Source organism: Bufo bufo, chromosome 6 (genome assembly GCF_905171765.1).
Source record: "Bufo bufo chromosome 6, aBufBuf1.1, whole genome shotgun sequence".
In the NCBI taxonomy this organism is placed as follows: domain Eukaryota; kingdom Metazoa; phylum Chordata; class Amphibia; order Anura; family Bufonidae; genus Bufo; species Bufo bufo.
The window spans coordinates 60,309,426-60,331,336 of NC_053394.1; the positions used below are offsets into that span (position 1 = coordinate 60,309,426).

The 21,911-nt window shown below is 43.7% G+C and overlaps 1 protein-coding gene across 1 annotated transcript in view; it reads right to left on the bottom strand.

Annotated features, from left to right (window-relative positions):
* DNTT (DNA nucleotidylexotransferase) overlaps positions 1-21,911 on the bottom strand; it is a 599,288-nt gene that overhangs the window by 335,260 nt on the left and 242,117 nt on the right. The gene's annotated exons all lie outside the window — the stretch shown is intronic.

Here is a 21,911-nt window from a genome sequence, read left to right on the forward strand (position 1 = left end):
TATAGACAGGCAGTGGGAGTCAGTAGGTTAATATAACTGCAGCTAATCACTGTATACACATACCTACTATATTCTGCACTCCTGGTCCTTTAGATAGGGGATACATGATATCGTTAACAGAATACAGTGATTTATAGAGTAACATGAAAGGAGGTGAGGGGCCTGAGAGCTGCCAGGAGGGATTTGATTGGTGATGATGCCATTTGGTAGTTCACAGGAAGTCAGCCACAGGGGAGAGACCAAGTTCCTGTTTACACATTAGAGCAAGGAGTTAGTCTTGAGATCATATGACCAGTTTCCCATAATGAAAAAGTTCCAAATATATAGATGCAACTGAGTTAGGGTGTAACAAATTACACTGCTAGAATACTGGCAGTGAGGGTGCCTGAGCAATAGGTTACTTAGCCTGTCTAGTTCCTTCAAAGGTGTGCTTTATTTGTCCAACTGCCTGTGTACTGACTTCTGCCTGTTTCCTGAATATTGACCCTCCACTGTCTGACCTGCATCTCACTTAAAGGGGTTGTCCCATGAAAAAATATTTAAAAATTTTGAAACCAGCACCTTGATCTGAATACTTTTGTAATTGCATACTAAATTTAAACATTTTGTATAGTCACTGAGTTTTTCACTGAAATCTATCTGTACAGCGCCACCTGCTGTTTGCTCTTTTTCTAATTTCTCTGTCCTGCTCAATGAGATTGAAGCACATTCTCAGTTCCTTCCTTTAACTACCATCAGCCACAGTAGAAAGGACACACCCCTGTGAAAGTGCATGTTCCCTAAGGGTACTTTCAAACTAGCGGCAGGACGGATCCGACAGACTGTTCACCCTGTCGGATCTGTCCTGACACTATTTCACCGTGCCTCCGGACTGCGGCTCCGTCCCTATTGACTATAATGAGGACGGGGAAGGAGCTCCGGCGCAGCACGGCAGTGCGCGGTGAGAGGCCGCTGGACTAAAAAGTCAGACATGCAGTACTTTTAGTCCGGCGGCCTCTCGCCATGCACTGCCGTGCTGCGCCGGAGCTCCACCCCGTCCCCATTATAGTCAATAGGGATAGAGCAGCAGTCCGGCGGCACGGCAAAATAGTGACAGGACGGATCTGAAAGGGCGAACAGCCTGCCGGATCTGTCCTGCCGCTAGTGTGAAAGTAGCCTAAGCTGCCCACTAGAAATAAATCTACCAGAACAATCGAAGCAATGAATGGGGAGATCAGTGGATGCATGTGAGGTATGTATAGGGCTGGTTATATGTTTGTTACAAAGATATTATCATGTACTATATGATATCTGAATTCATTTTTTACATTAATCATGGCATAACCCCTTTTAACATTGACTCTGAGCTGCCGACCCAGAACTTGTATTGTGTATCAGATTGCTGGTACTTTGCCTGCCCTGACCTCGGCCTGTCCCTGACTATGGTTTTACCCGATCAGAACCCCTCACCAGTGTCTCTGACCCCTGGGGGTCAGCTGTGAACCACACAGAAATTACTCCAGGTGGTAGCAGCCTGATGGCTCCCCGGCAGAGAGGTTCAGATGTCTGTATAGGAGTTAAAGGTGAATATCAGGGTACTGGCAGGATAATGCAGGGGTAGCCCTATGTCATATCTGTTGGTTGACCCAGTGGTTCCACACCTGCTGCCATAACACTCTACACTTTTGTGTCCCAGGAGCTCAGCCATGCTCCCCCACTTTCTTCCTCCCCACAATCCTGGGTCCTGTCTGCAGTAGAACGAAAAGATATTTGAGCCATAACCCCTTCACCCATTCACCAGCCAAAAATGGAACGGATGAGTAACTGATGTTTTCTGCAGATTTCTACAGGACTGGATTTCTAGGAGCATGCTGCAGAGTGACAAACAGTGGGATCCATTTCTAGGTTTAGCATTCGTTTAAATGGATTATCCGGAAAAATTATTATTAATGTCAAACCACCTCGTCATTCACTTGTATAGGTTTGATGGAGTGCCGTCTATGGCAGTCATATAGAAGGGAATGAAGCCGTGGACTGACAAGCTAACCACCGGTATTACTGCTCCATTCAGAGAGGGCACTCTGGGACCCCTCGTTCTCGAGGCCCCACTAGTCTAACATTTTTCACCTACCTTGACATTGAAAGGTGGTATATAATTTCAATGGGATAACCCCATGAAGTAAAAACCAAACATAGGCCATATGCACAGAAAATCCTGCGTCATTCATCTTTATTATGAACGAAATGCAAGAAATGTGGGCCCCAGACAAATCAACGTCCAGCTTGCTGCCATTACACATTTGGTTAACAGAGAATTAAAAACCTTTATGAAAGCTGGCTTCCAGTTTTAATTTGCGCTGCTCTGCTCTATGAAGGAGGTGTGCATAACTTTGATGTAATTAAATAATGGCTGAAATAAGAACTAGAAGAAAGGAATTGAGGGATGTTTAATAATGCATGTTATTGAAGCTGCCTGAGCTAGGTATTTATCTGCAGATGATGTATTTAATTACTGGAAACTTCAATGGACTTTACATTCTATGAAAAAGGTGGTAGAAATTTTAAGTATTTTTCCTTGATTAAAAATCCTGAAGCTGATGGTGGCCATATTTGACTTCAGTATATCAGGCGACCACTCCAAACTAGCAGTTCTAAATACCTCAGTTATCCTTCTATTTACCGGTATCCAATTATTATAATTAATCGACTCGCTTTTGGACCACCTACAACAACATATTATAGACCTACAGTATTTACCACTGTTTCACCGAAAATAAGACAGTCTTATATTAATTTTTTCTCCCAAAGATGCGCTAGGTCTTATTTTCAGGGATGTCTTATTTTTCCATGACACGGGGGGATCAGCAGGGGGAATCAAAATGGCACAGGAGAATCAGAGTGGAGCATTACCATTTTAGTACCCCCTTCTGATCCTCCTGTGTCATTTTGATTCCCCCCTCTGATCCCCCTGTGTAATTTTAAGTGATCCCCCTCCCCTGTTCCAGTGGACAGTGGATTATTTAGTCCCCCCCCCCTCCCACCTTCACCAGACATCCCCCCCACTTTATCAGACATCCCCCCCCCCCCCCGCCACCTCAGTCACCCCTGTGTGTCCATGCCGGCCAGATTCCACACAATGTGCCCGACTCCTGCACGACTCACTCACTGTCTAACTGTGAGCCAGCCAGACTCCGTCAGGGCAGAGCGAGCAGCAGGCGGCAGCTTGTCCTGGCGGCGGCGCGGGCTCTCTGATTTAAAGAGACCTCGTACTGCCTGAACAGCTGATCTTTGTTAAAAAATATTCAGCCATTTTTGTCATAAAGGGTTAACTGTTTGCCTAGATGTGAACATCTTACTTTCACTTTGAGCAATTATCATCAGGCAACGTATATCTTTGAAATACTAATGGCATTGAGCTTTTTTTTTCTCCCTGGCTGTGATTAGACCGCGCTACAGTCAGGGAGAAGGAGGCGCCCAAACCGGGCAGTCTCCTCCTCCCTGTACCGATGATATCCCTTTCCATAACAGGCGGGAAAAGGGGGGCACAGCGGGGGAATGGAGCGCTGGACAGATAAGCTAGTAAGTGATCTTACATGTCTGCACTATGTCCTACACAACCCCCTACTTATTTCATAATGTCTGGACCCAAGGTCCTCTTTAAACTGCCCGGAAAACTGAGGGTCATTGTCAGTCGTTGGGGATCCATATTTCAGCTGTCAGCCAGGATATCACAGCTGCACATCAGTAAGCTATTATTCTGTTTCTTTTATCCCCTTTATTTTCACAAACTGTTGAATGCATTGTAACTGTACGTATCTTTTTTTGTCTTTTTATCTGACAATTACTTTTAGTATCGCACTGCACTATTGTGTATTAAATCGAAAATATTCATAAGTCTCTTCCTTGAAGTCGTGCAGACCTTACTCTTTCGAAGGGAAAATCTTTACCTGTATTGATTAACAGAATTTTATGTTCCGTTAAGATGACCTGTTTTATTGTGACTAATTGGTACTGAGAAAATGTGGAAACGTGTCCCCTATTGCCTAGACAAGTATAGGTGGTGATAGCAATTGTATTATGAAATATTGGGGTGTTGGAAAACTGTGGGAGTAATTTAACATAATTCTGTCTTCAGAAATTGGTGAATGTGACTTTATGGGGTAAATTAATAAACTCAGTAGCGTAATTCACCGCTGTGACATCACACATAGCCTCTAAGGGGGTTTTATAAGATTTGGTAACCATGTCCCCTCTCTTCCCGAAACAACACCACTCTTGCCTATGGACTGTCTTTGGTACTGCAGCTGAGCCCCTCACAGAAAAATGCTATCAGGGTGTGGCCACATGGGGCAAAATTGCCATTAAAATATTGCACACAACTAGTGAATTGTTTCTAAACTATTTAAATTTATCTTGAACTTCCCAAACATTCAGATTCCGGATGAATCAGAATCTTCTGTGTTTTGATTTGGACAAATCTCTTGAATAATGGTCATCATTTTACAGGTTAGAAGACAGAGAAGAAGGCATCTGCCACCAAAAAAGGGATCATTTGTGTACCATGTTTTAATTTAAAAGTAGAATCCGACAGTGCAGAGTGTTATTAAACAGGTTGTTACCACCGTCTACAACCGTTTACCCATAGCCATTGTCATCTTGACATTACAAATGCTGTCTTGGCATTAAAGAGCTTGAAAGGGGCTAGATACGGTTCTAGGAGGCCACCTAAACCAGTGTCATATACCACTTTTCAGGACAATCTGCGCACACTTTCAATTCGGGTCGAATTTATTCGTACCCAAATCAAATCTGCAGGTCTATTCATTCAAATCTAACCCAAAACTAATTTCAAGAAAGGGGTTCTTCTTTTTGTGTAAAAATCACAAGAATGTAGGTTGCCTTTAAAACGTAATTTTTTAAAATAAAACCGAATATAATAGGCCCATATACAAATGAAATAATTAAAAAGCATGCATGCTTCAGTGTCCATGCCACACAGAATGGTAAAGATATAGGCAGTTGTAAGATAAACAATTGCTGAGAGGTAGAGTTAGAAGAATGGGGGTGCAGGTCAAGAGGGAGACAGATACTGGGTCTCTTCCCCTATAACTCCCTATATTCTAACTCTCATTCAAACCCTCTCTGTATGTCCCTGGGTGTCCCTTCAACAGTAACGGCGATGATGGCCCAGCTTCGTCAGGGAATTGCAAACACCCCGGGTACATACATAAAAGATACCAGGCGCACTTACCCAACACGTTTCAATGCCCAAATCTTAGGCCAGATCATCATTGATTCTGGGTTGTCAGAAAGAACGCATTAGGGTATTACAGTAGCAGGCTGACATGACAGCCAACTGATGAAGAAAAATTGTAACTCATCTGGATAACTAGTTAGCCGTAGCCAAGGACACTCACCCAGATCAAAAAGATATATAATAGTGTTGGTTACAGTACAAGACACATAAGAGATATATTGTACCATCAAGGGTCCAGGCAGTGGTCCACAGCCTGTGAAGGTGTGAGTTTCACACGCTAGGACTCCTGCCGAAATGACTTAGTTTCTTCAATAAAGCAACTGAATGTTAGTTGCTCATTTAAACCCAAGGGTTGGACCATTTTTAATTCGAAAATCCACCAGGCCTCTCTCTGCAGGATTTTCCTATCTTGATCACAACCCCCTTCTGAGGGGGGAAACCTGTTCAATGGCCATGAAGGAAATTCCAGAGAGATCGCCATTGTGGCTAAGCTCAATGTGTTTTGCTAGGGGAGTATCCCTCCCATGTCTCATATCTCCAAGGTGTTCCCCAATTCGTCTGCGGAGTTGAGTGGTTTTACCCACATATGGCAAGTGGCCTTGTAGACAACTCCTTTCGAGCGACAATTGAGGAAAGACCTAATTGTGTAGACCTTGCCCGTGACATTACTTCTAAAGACGCGGCCCTTGGTGACATATGGGCATGCAACACATCCGCTGCAATGATGACATCACAGCAGTGGTTTTAGCCACATGCCCATTCCCTCATTGGTTTCACTATAATGGCTATGGACTACACGGTCCCGTATGCTACGGCCTCTTCGGTAAGTGATCTGTGGGGTTATTGCGATGGCCTGTTTGATATCTGGGTCCAATTGTAGGGTGCCCCAGTGTTTGGATATCACCTGTCACCACTTTTGTCGCACCATCAAAGGTCCCTATCAGGCGTATAAGGTTAGGTATATCTTGTCCTTTTTTAGGGTGCAAAAGCTCCGTTCGATTTTTGGAGTGGGCCTTTTGATATGCTTCTTTTAGGATAGGTTCAGGGTACCCTTTATTCCGAAATCTCTCCCGTAGGTCACCTGCTTGCTGTCTGAAGTCATTCAGGGTGGAACAATTCCTCCTCAGTCGCAAGTACTGCCCGGTAGGGATACCCTTTTTTAGGGAAAGGGGTGATGGCTATCCCAGCTCAGGAGGGAATTTGTAGCCATGGGTTTTCTAAAGGTTTTGGTTTGTATTTCCCCCTCGGCACTTCTAGTGATAGTGATATCCAAAAAATTAATTGTGTCCTTTCTTATATCTGATGTAAATCTCAGTCCCACAGTATTGATGTTAAGGGTATTAACAAAGTGTTCTAATTCATCAATGTGCCCCTTCCATAGCAGAAAAATGTCGTCATTTGACAATTTTGACAATTTTCTAGTTGGTGCCTATTGATATTACACATTTTTGACTGGTATACACCCCGGTTGTGTGATTACTCATTTTTCTGCGCTTTAGGGAAGTAAAAGTGTAGTAAAAATACAAAATTGATTAATAAAATATATTAGAAGTTTTAGTTACTCTTTAAAGTCTAAAAATGTACATTTAGCTTACTGTCCATCCAACATGGCCTTTATTGTTCTCTGTAATAATTCAATACTTTCCTCTCACAAGGGATAGTCCTTAGCAAAGTTGCCCTCAGGCAGTTTTCCACTCTCAGGAATGGTGTTTTCCTGGACAAGAATTTTCAGCAGGGCCTACATGCCAGAACACGCCAAAGTAGGTCTTCACTCTACCTCTTCTATGAACTCTCTATGCTACAAGCTGGGGGAAGGGCAGGGCTAGCCTTTCTCCTGACAACTAAGAACTGCCAGTTAAGCATCTCCCACCCATATATGACCTTTTAGGATACACAGTGCACGGATCATCTCAGTAAACATTTCAACATTTTTGTTTTTTAAGTGTGAACGATAGCATTAACCCTTCAGCAGTGAACCAGCGGTTCACTGCGCAACAGCACATACATGCAGCTAGTAATAGACATTATTAAGACATCATCAGTGGCAACGTCCGATGGTTTAATATGCCTAATTTATGTTTATTTGCAAGTCTGGTTACCTGCTTCCCATAGCTGCGCCCTGAAAATGGCCACTGATGGAGGATCTTGTCCATCACCAGCTGGTTGCAAATCGAATGCACGGATCCTGTTCCAACAACCTGATGAATCCAAGCCAGAAAGTATTCATTCAGCATCAGGATAAAAGCAACTCCTTTTATTTAAAAATCACATTTAAAAAATCCATGTGCCACACTTCCGGGTACTACTAATGAGTTTCGATCATACAATTACCATGAGTAAGATCAACTGTATGATAGAAACGCATTAGTAGTATCTGGCAGTGCAGTACAGGAATTGTTTTATGTGATTTTTCAATAAAAGGAGCTGTTTTTATCCTGTTGTTGGACCAATACTTTGTTGCTTGAACTTGCACATGCACTGCCCCACTCCAGTGTTAGTGACTAGGCTGTGGACGTGCAAAAAGGAGTCTGCGGCCTTAACTACAGGCAGGATGAAATGATGACAGCCTCCGTCCAAAAAAAAAACCACATTTGAAATACTGTGATGTTTCAGAAAAAAACATGGGGAAAGATTTACAAAACTGTCTAAAACAAAAACTTTCTTTGTTTCCCATAGCACCCAATCACAACACAAAAGTTGTGCTCTGATCGGTTGTTATGGGTAACAAAGACAGTTTTTCTTTTCTAGATTTTTATTTATTCTCCTTTATAGTTGTATAGAGTCAGGCATTAGAGAAGAGTCTGCTGAGCTGAGCCCTCCAGCTTCTCCCCACTCAGCTCTATTGATAAGACGCACCTTGTGATTGTTATTAGACATGAAGTTCATGCCGACACCTTTGTGTATGATTGTATTTGGCTTGAGGAAAATGTTTTTGCCCTATGTGGAGCTTTTTATGTCTTTATGTTTCTTTGCTAGGTGAACAAAGCAATAATTTGTAGTAGGTAACCGTTTTCAAAAAAAGTATTCACTCCATATTAACACTTAAAAATGAAAATTCTTTTAAAAAATTTGCTTTGTGTAGCCATATTCTGACACCCATAATTTTTCCAATAACTGAGCTGTGTGACGGCTCACCAGCTCACAGCGTGAGGTGAAGTTTAGTTTTTTTTCCAACCCTTTATCCCTTTTTACCAAGTTTTTTTTTGGGGGGAGTGGGAGGCGAGGTTACCAGAGAACATCAGTTTTGGCACTGGAATTTTATTTTTATTTTTCAATGGTGTTCAGTGCAGCATGTGAATAATAACCTGATATTTTCAGATACTGCACAGTTTCTATACTAATTATGTTTACATACTAGTAAGGTAGTTTACATACTTATGTTTGTTTTATTTACTTTTATGACATGATAAATTGAATTTTTCTTTTTTCATTTTTAAACACTGTGAGGCTTTTAATAAAAAATAAAAAAAACTTTATAAAATAATTTTTAACTTCTAGTCTCACTAAAGAGACTTGAATCTGTGATCGCTTGTTGAAAATACTTTTGTATAAACATTTTTGTAAATAACATAAGTACCAGCATGGTGGCTTAGTGGTTTGCACTGGTGCCTTGCAGCACTGGGATCCTAGGTTCACTTCGAATCTAACCAAGGACAACATCTGCATGGAGTCTGCATGTTAGTCCTGTGTTTGCATGGGTTTCCTCCTGGTATCGTGTACCTCTAATAGAGGCAGACCATGCAGCTGGTATGGGACCCATGGAGGGAGGGGCCCTGCTGTGAAAGGCTCACCCCTCAATATTCCACTTACATAGCTAACTGTGAAAACGACAAGAATGATGTGGAAAAGGGCCTATGATAATGTCATCCTCATGTGATCAGGGCAGGAATACAGAGCTCAGCCTCTTTGAAGCATGAAAATTCATAGTAATGGGCAGAGCACTCAAAGAAATCCGGGACCATGTGATTATACAGATAATACAATTTTATTTGTTTGTGCTATTGGTCAGCAATCAATAAAATCAATAAAAGGGTAGCAGCATAGAGTGTAGAGAAATATTTAACTCTATATATAATAGCAACACAATAAAGATATTAACAATACATTAAGTAGCAGCCTAAGTAGCAAAGATACGAGACAGTGCAAATGATCAAAAAATGACAGATAATATTCGATAAAATATTCGACCCAATGTCCATATAAGGGGTATAATACCCTAGAGAAAGTCGATGGAAAAATCGATCCTATCGAAAGTTCTGCAGAGCAACGTTCAATTAGCTCCAATAAATTTCGAGACCAAGACCAATATTCATATGATGGTTTCCCCACACCTGAAACCAGCGGCGTCCCGCTAAAGCAGGGTGGGTAGCGGCGTCCCGCTACTAAACAACTTGCAAGTCATTTTTACCTTTAAATCGACTTAGACCTTCGGCCAGACCTCGGGATATTATCGCTCCCCAAACGTGCCTCCGTTGTTGCAGCACTGTATTATCGGGAGGTTCTTGCTGGTAAGGACCACGCTGGTGGATTTTTCGTCACCACCTAGGCCAATGGTTACCGGCCTTCTGTTTGTTAAACCACGAAAGTGCTGTGTTGTTAACTTTCGTCGATTTAAAACAGTTCACCTCTGGTCAATGGCAGTCGATGGTTGGTAATAGGTCTTTCAGTGCAACAAAAGTGGGGGATGTAGTCTAAGTCGACTTAAAGGTAAAAATTACTTGCAAGTTGTTTAGTAGCGGGACGCCGCTACCCACCCTGCTTTAGCGGGACGCCGCTGCTTTCAGGTGTGGGGAAACCATCATATGAATATTGGTCTTGGTCTCGAAATTTATTGGAGCTAATTGAACGTTGCTCTGCAGAACTTTCGATAGGATCGATTTTTCCATCGACTTTCTCTAGGGTATTATACCCCTTATATGGACATTGGGTCGAATATTTTATCGAATATTATCTGTCATTTTTTGATCATTTGCACTGTCTCGTATCTTTGCTACTTAGGCTGCTACTTAATGTATTGTTAATATCTTTATTGTGTTGCTATTATATATAGAGTTAAATATTTGTCTACACTCTATGCTGCTACCCTTTTATTGATTTTATAGATTGCTGACCAATAGCACAAACAAATTAAATTGTATTATCTGTAAAATCACATGGTCCCGGATTTCTTGGAGTGCTCTGCGCATTACTATCAATTTTCCACCTTTTTATTCGAGTAAGTGTTCTCGTTTGGACAGGTGCACCTATTTTGGTGTCCAAGTTTCCTTAGTGCGACATCTAAACTACTGATTTTTAGTTGAAGCATATCTCCCAACTTTGCAAACGAATAAAGAGGGACACATAGTGCGCAAATTTTTTCTGCACTATGCCACGCCTCTAATTCTGCCCAAAACATAACTATACACCTAATCCTACCCAGTCCCCTCAATGCCCCCACATAGTAATTATTTCCGCTTTATGCCACCGCACAGTATTTATGCCCACATTGTGTCTTCACAGAATTATGCCCACATTGCCCCCCCCCAGTAATATGCCCACATTGTGCCCACAGTAATATGCCCACATTGTGCCCCCCCCAGTAATATGCCCACATTGTGCCCCCTAGTAATATGCCCACATTGTGCCACCCAGTAATATGCCCACACTGTGCCCCTAGTAATATGCCCACACTATGCCCCCAGTAATATGCCCACATTGTGCCCCTCAGGAAGTAAAAAAAAATAACACCACATACTTACCTTCTTCCAAGCAGCAGCAGGAGATCTTCGGCTGCTCTAGTCTGTAAAGGAGGCGAAGCCAAGGCTGACTGCCAGCCGCCCCCGCCCCCACACTGACCAGAGGAGTGGAGAGCTGGCAGGGGGGAGGAATGATGAAGTCGGAAGCCGATTCCGGCTCTCTGCTTCATCATAATACAGGCAACTGTCTCTGCTTTCTATGGACGCAGAGACAGCTGCCAGAAAGCGGGACATACCTCCCCCGTACCGGGACAGCCACTGAAATCCGGGACTGTCCCGCCGGATCTGGGATGGTTGGGAGGTATGTTAAAGGACCTGTGATGATGTCATCATCATGTGACCAGTACAGAAAGAGGACCTCAGCAGTGGAGAAGGAAAAGTGGTGAAGGACCTGTGAGATGTCATGATGTGAGGGGGAGGAGCTTCTTTGCTGTTCCTGGTATCCTGGGAAAGCCCAAAACATCCTAGAAAAACTGGGAGTTGTAGTTCTGTTCTACTGTTCTCTATGTAATGTTCACTGATGCCCTGCAATAACAGTCTGGAAGTTGTAGTTCTCTCCTCTTATAATGTCCAGTAATACCATATAATAACAGTCTGGTAATGCTGGCGGTTCTAGTTCTCTTATACCCTCTCCCTGTAATGTCAACTTGTGTTCCATAATAACAGCCTGAACATGCTGGGAGTTGTAGTCCTCTCCTCTTTTACCCTCTACATATATTGCCCACTCATTTTCAGCATTTAGGCCTGTTTTACACTGCCGGCAGTAGTTCTAGGGTGCTGTTCTCTACCAGGATCCAGCATCTGGTTCTCTGCCAGCATGCATCACATTGTGACTGAATGGTCCCAACCTGACCTGATCCAGCAGCGTCACCAGTCCAGCGCTGTAATGATCTGCCCCAGGCCCTGACTGCTCTCTACCACAGTAACAGCTTGATACAGAGACACAGCAGTAAGTCAGCAATGGGAGAGGAGAAAGAGAAAAGGGCGAAATAGATGCAGACAGCATTTCTTGAGGGAGAAGGTATGAGGCAGGCACAGTCCATGGGGGAAGGATGGCACACTATAGAAATGGCAACAGCAGGGGGTACGGTTAATGGGGTAAGGTAATCAGAAATTGCCTAATCCTGCATTCACAATAATTGGGTCCGTCGGGATCCGGCATGAGTACAGGTAGTATGCCAGATGAAATACCGTTCCTTGCAGCGTTTTTTTTTTTGCCCTTTATTTTTGCCGGAACCTATGCGGATGGATGTGCATGTAGTCTAAGGGGTTCTAGTTCATGGGAGGCCTGACACAGTTGCAGTCAGATACAGTTCATGGAGGAACAAGACAAGACTGCAGTAGTTCATGATGGTGGGTGAGGGAAAGTGTCTGGTAGGTAGCAGTCTATAATGGGGTGAGTAAAGGCTGTTGATAAAAATTCGGACTTGCAATGCATGAATAGCTGGTTGGTGGTTGAGAAGATTTTTTTTCTTTGTTGGTGCAAAAGAAGAGGGAGGGAGAAGATAGGCAGGTAGTGCGAGGGGCTAGAGGTGGGTAGTGCTAAAGGGCACGGCATGGGGCCCAATTCAGACTTTACCAACATCCTATTACACTCTGCCTTCAGAAGGCCTTTGGCTGCAATGACAACTAATATGCACCCATGACTGCGTGGAAGGGGGGAGCAATCAGGGGACATAGAGAGCTCCCTCTCTCAGTCTCCCATCTCTGATGCTGTGGTCACTATTGACCAGGTTAAATGCCCAGGATCAGAGCTAACTCCGATACCAATTGCTGCAGGTGGATGTCAGCTGTGTACCCACCATATGTGGAGCTCCTGAGCTGACCCCATATACTCCCTTGAAAGCTATGACATACTTAAGTTATTGGTCATTAAGGAATGGAGGGGGCAAAATCTATGATTGTATGAGGCCCAGAAATACTTGATGGCACCGGCCTTACACCATAATAGCCCAATATGTACTAAATGTCATTTACAACTATTCTGAAACTTTCCTAGTAAATATTCTTTGCCCCAAAACAGTCTCATTGGGAACAAGGTATTATGTAGCGTTCAGGCCAGGAAACGGGAGCATATTAATCCAGGCAATATCCTGCTTCTTGTACAAAAGATTCTCTTGTCTCTGCTGAAATAACTTTCTGACATTTATTGCTATCAGTGGAATTTGTTAGATAGATGAAAATAATAATAATAATCTGCTGAGGAATCTAAAATGTGAACGCCTGTTCCTCTGTGACAAGCATGAACGTAGGCGCAACAAATATTTAGTTAAAGGAGCAAAATATAGTCCGACATTTATTTCACTATAAAATGCAGAAACTAAAAAATTATAGTTATTTTGTGCCCAAGAAAATGGGATAAGGGGATTTACATTAGTGTGAGGAGCTTTATTGCCTTGTGTCTTCTTAGATCTACAAACCTCATTTTGTTTTTAAGAGTTAAGCAACTTCTCAAATATATTCGGGCAGAGTCTCTTCTGCCATTTCATATATGCACATTTACCAATGAGCTCGATCCTTAAAGGGGTATTCCAGTTTTATGATACTGATGACCTAACCTCGGGATAGGTCATCAATATCAGACTGGGGGGAAAATCTGTCCAGTAGTGCTGACAATTTAAAAAACAAATATAGAATACTTCCCTGTTTTCCATCCTCTGCACAGCAGGCCACAAGCGTTCTCCAGCCTGTGGACTGAGTTGCTGGGTCCTGGTGCAGACAGTCATGATGATATCACCATGACCTCCTACGCCGGTTCTCGTACGATGACATGATCACAGGAAGTCACAGCTTTATCTCACATTCACATGAATGGGAAGAACACTTGTAATTACATTGCACCGCCACCACAATGTAGACGGCATGCAGGTAAACATTGAAGAGAATGCAGCTGTCACACTAGCGCAGCAGCCCCTTCAGATAGCTGATCAGCCCTTTTAAATGGTGAGAGAGGGAGAGGGCGCTCTAGGTGTAATGACAACGCCCCCGTTGCTCTTAGAGGCTCACTTGCATATACTAAAACACCATTTTTCTCAGCAATGCGGGCACATATGAACATGGGACCAACACAGATGCCTTCAGCTGCCAAGTGCACATGTAAGGGCGGGTTCTCACCAGCGCTAGGAATTCCGTCATAACGCACTATAACGGAATTTTAGGACGGAATGTAAAACGGAAGCCTTTAGGAGGCATTCCGTTTTACTCTGTCCTAATACATGTCTATGGGCACAAATAAATGTTCTGTTTTGTTCCTTCATACATGACGGAAAAGAAAGTCCTGACATGGACATGTGTTAGGACAGAGTAAAACGGAATGCCTCTAAAAAGGCTTCCGTTTTGCATTCCGTCCTAAAATTCCATTATATTGCGTTATAACGGAACACTACGACGGAATTCCTAGCGCTAATGAGAACCCGCCTTAATAGGTCGGCCAGTTTCATACTGTAAGTACAAATCCGCTGATAGATGCCCTTTAAAGTTCAATACTTGTCTGATTCAGCCAAATGGGCCGGGCCAATTCAATTTTAGTCTGAGTAAATTGCCTAGAAAATTCTCTCTCTCTCTTATTTCTCTGAATCAAATCACAAAAATGTGGGTTCATTCGAATCAGAGCTTTTTGGAAAATTCAGGTAGAATTACCAAATTTTAGAACTGAGTCACTTATCTCCAAACATATTCATTTATCAGGATTATCTGGGGTTAGAAGAGAAGTTTTTCCACGGAAACAGAACCACCCCTGCCCACGGGCTGTGTTTGGTATTGCAGAAATTCTCCATTCAAGTAAATGGAGATGAGTTGCAATACCAAACACAGCCCATAGACAGGAGTGGGACTGTTTTTGTGGAGAGAAAACTACACTATGTTTCTTTTTTTCTTTTTTACTTTATAGAGGACCTGAGGCTGTCACCACTCCTGACCTGCCTGTTTTAATAGCTTCATGCATTCTCCATGTAATAACGATTTTGGAGCCTCTATTCTTATGGCTCTATATTGTTCCATTCCTTTGTTATTTCTAATAGAAGATATGAATGAATTGATATTAGCCTTCAGTAAGGCCCCTTTCACACGGGCGAGTTTTCCGCGCGGGTGCAATGCGTGAGGTGAACGCATTGCACCCGCACTGAATCCGGACCCATTCATTTCTATGGGCCTGTGCACATGAGCGGTGATTTTCACGTATCACTTGTGCGTTGCGTGAAAATCGCAGCATGCTCTATATTGTGCGTTTTTCGAGCAACGCAGACCCCATAGAAGTGAATGGGGCTGCGTGAAAATCGCAAGCAAGTGCGGATGCGGTGCGATTTTCACGCATTGGTTTTTAGGTGACGATCGGGATGGGGGGCCCGATCATTATTATTTTTTCTTATAATATGGTTATAAGAGAAAATAATAGCATTCTTAATACAGAATGCTAAGTAAATTAGGGATGGAGGGGTTAAAAAAAAAAATATTAAACTCACCTCATCCACTTGTTCGCACAGCTCGGCTCGTCTTCTTCCTTCTTCTTTGATGACCTGGGAGAAAAGGACCTTTGGTGACGCCACTGTGCTCATCACATGGTCCATCACATGCTCCATCACCATGGTGATGGACCATGTGATGAGCGCAGTGACATCACCAAAGGTCCTTTTCTCCCAGGTCATCAAAGAAGAAGAAAGAAAAGCTGTGCAGCGTGGATGAGGTGAGTTTAATTTTTATTTTTTAAGCCCTCCATCCCTAATTTACTTAGCATTCTGTATTAAGAATGCTATTATTTTCCCTTATAACCATGTTATAAGGGAAAATATTAAAATCTACAGACTACCTAACCCAAAACCGAACTTCTGTGAAGAAGTCCGGATTTGGGTCTGGGTACCAAACATGCCAATTTTTCTGACGCGCGTACAAAACGCATTAAAACGTTTTGCACTTGCGGCGAAAAATCGCGCATTTTCCCGCAACGCACCCGCATCTTTTCCCGCACGTCACCCGCAACACCCGTGTGAAAGAGGCCTCAGGGTAGGAGGGGGGCGGTAACCAGTTGGGGGAGTGTACCTGCAAAGACTCACTCTATTCAATCAGTGCTGCCATTTTCTGACTGTGCAGGTACACCCCCCTCCCCAACTGGTTACCTCCCCTCTGTACCCTTACTTCAGACTGTGCAGGTACACACCCCCAACTGGTTACCGCCCCTCTGTACCCTTACTGCAGACTGCTAGCAATTCATTCATAACGTCTAGTTCAAATAATAAAGGAATGGCACAACATAGAGACATAAGAATAGATGCTCCAGAATTGTTACTACATTAAAACAGGCATGTCAGGACCGGTGAAAGGTCCTCTTTAACTCCATACAAAGTTTTTTACTCCAAGTTTTCATATTTCTATCAATGCACCAATGCTAAACCATCCATATGTTTCACGTACAGATCAGCATCCAGAACAGATTGCGTGCGCCGTCTTGCAACCTTAATTCCCTCCGCTTAGTCTATTTACAATGGTTTTCTAAGCACACCAGCAGATTAAAGTATTGGAATGTAAAATTGTAAAAAAAAAAAAAAAAAAACACACAGAATGTAATTAATTGATTATCGAAGCAGAAAGATTACAAAAATGTTATTTTCTTATGCACGCGAGGGTTTCTCCTCCTATTCCCTAATTAGGCAATACAGCTGTTCACCCTACATTTCCTACAGAAGAAACCTCAGATATATTTTGTTTTATTCTATCGCCTGAGGCAAAGTTCTTTCAAAATCTGTTCTTGCACAGAGGCTTGGAGTCCACATGTCTTCAGCACCCGGCTACATTACAAATGGAGTTTCAATGTACAGCATCATTGCTTATTAAATCCTGTTTATTCTTGAAATGCTGGCATTTTCAATGCGATAGAATCAATTATATTTGTCCTGGGATCAAGACGAAGCAGATTCAAAGTGAGCATGTATAATGGATATTAGGGACAAATTGATGCATAATGCAGTTTTGATGGAGCCTAATCTCCAGAGTTCAGCTGGCTAGTTGAAACAATTAGTGACATGCGGGTGACACGGACCTTTTTAAGTGCTTGACATTACATTAAAGGAGCCCCAGCCCAAACTTCACCCCTGGAGACCCTCTTAGAGATTTCAATGAAACTGATGCCTTGTCAAGAGGGAACGTGTTTTCTTTGAAAAGCAAATCAAAGCAGCAATTTCAGAAAAGGGGCAATAACTGGATGCGGTAAAGATAGGTATTTTGTTAGTCAAGACAAGTGTTTTCAGCATAAAACATGATCTTCATGCTTCTGGCTTACAAACATCATCTCCAATCCTGGGCAATGTTGAGATGAAATTCGAAGAAAGATGAAGATTAAAGGAAAATTTCCAGGAAACGTTCTGTTCTCCTTCTAGACATAAAGATATATTCAGAACTGAGCTGGATTCCAGATGGTCGCACAATTTTGTAAGTAAAACTGAGGTCGAAATTTCAAGATCATGTGATTATTGGCCACTGAATGTTCTGCTGCACAGGGAGGCCACAATTTTTACCACCATTGTGTTTTCAGCACGGATGCATGCTCTATTTTGTCCGTGTTCACGGATCCATCACGCCCATTATAGTCTATGGGTCCATGAAAACCACGGATGCAACACGGATGACATCTGTGTTGCATCTGTGATTCATTGATCATTAGGAAGAGATGCTTAGAAAATAAAAATTCAGCCTTGCAAGGTCAGTGACACTCGAACAGCAAAAAAACGGACACACGGACCACACACGGATCCTTCATGGACAGCTTCACGGATGCATCACTGACCACCTTCTCACGGATTTGAGCACTGACACGGAAGTGTGAATGAGGCCTCACAGCCGAGCTGTCAGTTCACAGGACTGTGTAGTACATATGAACCATATACAGGTTCCAAAAAGGAGCAAAGTAAATTTTCACTTTGGGAGTGAATGGTGGGAAAATTGGTGAAAAGTCTATATATTGCAGCACAAGAAAAGTAAAGGATTTACAATATCAGCAGTGTGGATGATAGCTATGCACAGTTTGCATAAGGCAATGTTACATCAGCAGCAATGATTTTGTAAACTAGAATCCATACAAAGTTTTAATAATGTGTTTTTATATATTTTATACTTCTAAAGAGCCTGTCATGTCAAATGGCTTGTTAAATAGCAGTGAGAGCAAGACAAATATTTTGTGGAGCTTTTATTATCAGTAGTGAAAATATGAACTTTTATTTTGCCAGGTTCTGCTCCTGCAACTGACCGGTAGTACCCTCTGCACTGGGTTGTTTCACCGCCAAACCCTTTGCCCTGAATGACAGCTGTAGCATCTAGCTAGGAGAGCCCTACAGCTGTAACTCAGAGCAGAGAGACTGTGAAGCAGCTCAATGTAAGGGAGCACTTGACACTTGCAGGAGCAGAATCTGGCAGAATAAAAGTTCATATTCTCACTACTCCTGATGATAAAAGCTCCACGAAAGGTATGTTTGTACTGTTGTCCTTAGTTCAAAACTAACTGTCAGCAGTTTTGCATGGTCAGAACTGCTTACAGACTCCCTTTAAGGTACATGGACATAACAGTGAGGGTCCCATGATCTTCCTTACAAATATTTTCCCAGTGAGAAAGCTGTTGCTGCTGCTGCTGCAAAAAAAAAGCCTCCAGATCTGAAGGACTTGCCGCAACTACATGTTTTACTTACTCTCCAATTGGTTTGAAATGCACCCAGCTACCCACCTCGGTGATTACATGGGGTTGGATTCAGCCAGTTCAGGGCAGATGACAGGGAAATGACATGTCCCATAATATGCTCTGCTGGAAGAAAAGCCAGAGGTGACTGGCAGAAGTTTTTTTCCCTCTCTCCACTGAAATAAACACGAACACTTGACCGAGAATACATTTATGTCGGCAGAAATAGCTGTCAAACAAATTGGCTTTCCACTGACAGCTATCTTATGTGGACAGCCAGCTGTAGGGACCAAATTAATGTGTTAATTAGAGATGGGTGAATTTCAAAAAAATTTGATTTGGTCGGTTCGCCGAATTTTCAAAAAAGATTTGATTTGATCTGAATTTATTAGTGGCGAATCTTGTTAAAAAACAGCTATTTCCTGGCCGAAGAGAGTCTGTATATTGGTGTAGAAGACTGTGCCTTGCAGAAACACGCATAGGGAGTCTGCTGTGGTAGTGAAACAATACTGTGAGTTAGTATGACACTCAGATGACAGGTGTCGCTCTTAGAATCACTGCACACTTTACTTATTTGGGCAGTTACGGGGCCAAATCTGAGCAAATAACTCAAGTGTGAACTCAGCCTTTCAGGTCAATGTTAGCGCCAGGTATTAAGAACCGTGCACACTCCTTTTACACTGTTGTCAGCTGATTCCACATAGATTTCTACAGAACCTGTTATATTAAACGCTGATACAAGTAGAGCCCCACTGACAGAGTGGACAAGGGGTGTCAGCTGTAAGTTTGTGTTGACATGACTGATTATTTTGCCCTTCCTCTAATCCATCAGAACAATAACCCCCAAAAAACTGTTGAGCATCCGCCTTCACCCGGTCAGCATTTGGTGAGTAATCAGCATGAGAAGACCACAGAGTGGTGAGGTAGCAGCAGCATGAGGAGACCACAGAGTGGTGAGGTAGCAGCAGCATGAGGAGACCATAGAGTAGCCCAGTTACATAGTGGTTAGGTGGCAGCAGCATGAGGAGACCACAGAGTGGCCCAATAAAGAGTGTTGAGGTGGCAGCAGCACGAGGAGACCACTGAGTTGCCCAGTGACACAGTGTTGAGTTGGCAGCAGCATGAGGAGACCACAGACTGGTGAGGTGGCAGCAGCATGAGGAGACCATGGAGTAGCCCAGTTACATAGTGGTGAGGTAGCAGCAGCACGAGGAGACCACAGAGTGGCCCAATAAAGAGTGTTGAGGTGGCAGCAGCATGAGGAGACCACTGAGTTGCCCATAGACAGAGTGTGGAAGGGTGAGCAGCATGAGAAGACCACAGAGTGGACATGAATCAGTGGTATGACATTGTTCATCCCGTCAACAAATAAAATGGCCTCCTCAAAGGGCCTGAGCAAACGACAGGTGTCACGCTGGAGCTGCCACTGGGTAACATCGAAGTTACACAGGGGAGTACCTCTGTCCGCCTGTATCATTTACGTCCTTTCTCTGTTCATATAGTCAGTCCAACATATTGAGGGTGTAATTCCAACCGGTGGTTACGTTGCATATCAGCCTATGTTGGGAGACGCCGTTCTGCCTTTGCAGCTCAAGGAGGGTATGCTTTCTGGTGTTCGAGTGGCTGAAGTGCATGCAAAGTTTTGTCTTGCAGATGGGGTGAAGACATCAGGCACCGATTTACAACTAGATTGAACACGTGCGCCATGCAGGGAGCATGGCTCAGCTCTTCTTAAAGCAGCGCCGACATTATGTTCTTCTCGTTGTCGGACACCATGGTGATTTTGAGTTGTCGAGCAGAAAGTCAGGATTCGATTTCTTGATGAAGGACTCGGAGCAGTTCCTCCCCTGTGTGACTCAGTTCGCCCTGGAAAACTAGGTGCAGAACAGCGTGACACCGTCATGCCCCGAACATGTGGTATGCTGGAGGAGCACTGTGAATTGTCCCTGCAGTGGAGGCTGAGGACACGGCATGAGAACGTGGAGGCAGAAGTGCCGTCACCTGGCCAAGTTGCTGGTGTGGCTGGGCACGAACCACATTTACCCAGTGAGCCATAAAGGACATTTATTGTCCTTGACCATAGTTACAGCTCCACACGTCGGCGCTGCCGTGCACCTTGGCAGACACTGACAGGCTCAAGGACTGGCCCACCTTCTGTTCTACATATGGTACTGCCTTTTTCGCAAAGAAATGACGGCTTGAGACTCTCCACCTCGGCTCGGCACAAGCCATCAGTTCTCTAAAAGATGCAGAGTCCACCATTTGGAAAGGGAGAGATAGCAGCACCAGCAACTTGGCCAGGAGCACCTTCAGCTCCCAACACTCCCCACTGACTGCCTGCTACCGCTGCCTCCGTGAGCCCCTGCACCTCTACTTTCCGGGCAGGTATTCTCCTGCGAAGCGGGTGGTCTACCCCGGGCACGTTTGGATCCCGACCTCCCACTGCTGCCACCCTGCTGACTCACGGCCACGCTACCACCTTGCTGGCTCAGCTGCTGCCTCATGCGCAAGCTGCCACCCTCTTATCCTGATGATGATGATGATGATGAAGCCCCTTCGTCACCTGGATCCCAAGTGCGATAGGCTACATCATCATCCGCTACTGTCTGCACGTCACTGATGTTCCCTTCAATGGTCTCAGGGACAGCAGCCTGACCGCTCCCAACACCAGCTCCCACGCGACTCTCACTATCACTACTTGCCCGCCTACCGGAGGAAGTGGTAGATGTCTCCTCCAGATTTTGGTTGGGCAGTAGCTGCTGACTGTCCTCTAGTAGCTCGTCCTCACTGAAAAGTGGAGCCAAGCCGATGACATATAATACTTTTCGCACTGAGGGAACAGAAAATGACAGAGGCAGGTTGAGGACAGTTGGGGGCACAGGGCCTGCTCACGGGGTATGCCAACTAAGCGTTGTATAAGAGGAACCCACAAACTCTTGGCTTGGAGTGTCTGATGACACTTGCGACGAAGTCGAAGACCGAGTCAACCATTCAAGCTGGCCAAGACACCACTAGATGACACTGGGAGCTCTGGCCTCTCACTGCGACTCCTGCTGCCACCCCCCTTCTTCTGTTGCTACTAGTCACTAGTCTGTCTGACATACTGTATAATAAAATAATTATACTAAAAGTAAAATAATACACCCCGTAAATGGCTGTCGTACAATGTAACTTCACCGTAGAATGGCAATTAGGACGTATTTTTTTTCCTATTAATACAACTCCCCCAAAAAAATGCATAACAATGTAAAATTACCACAGAACGGCTAATAGGACGTTCGTA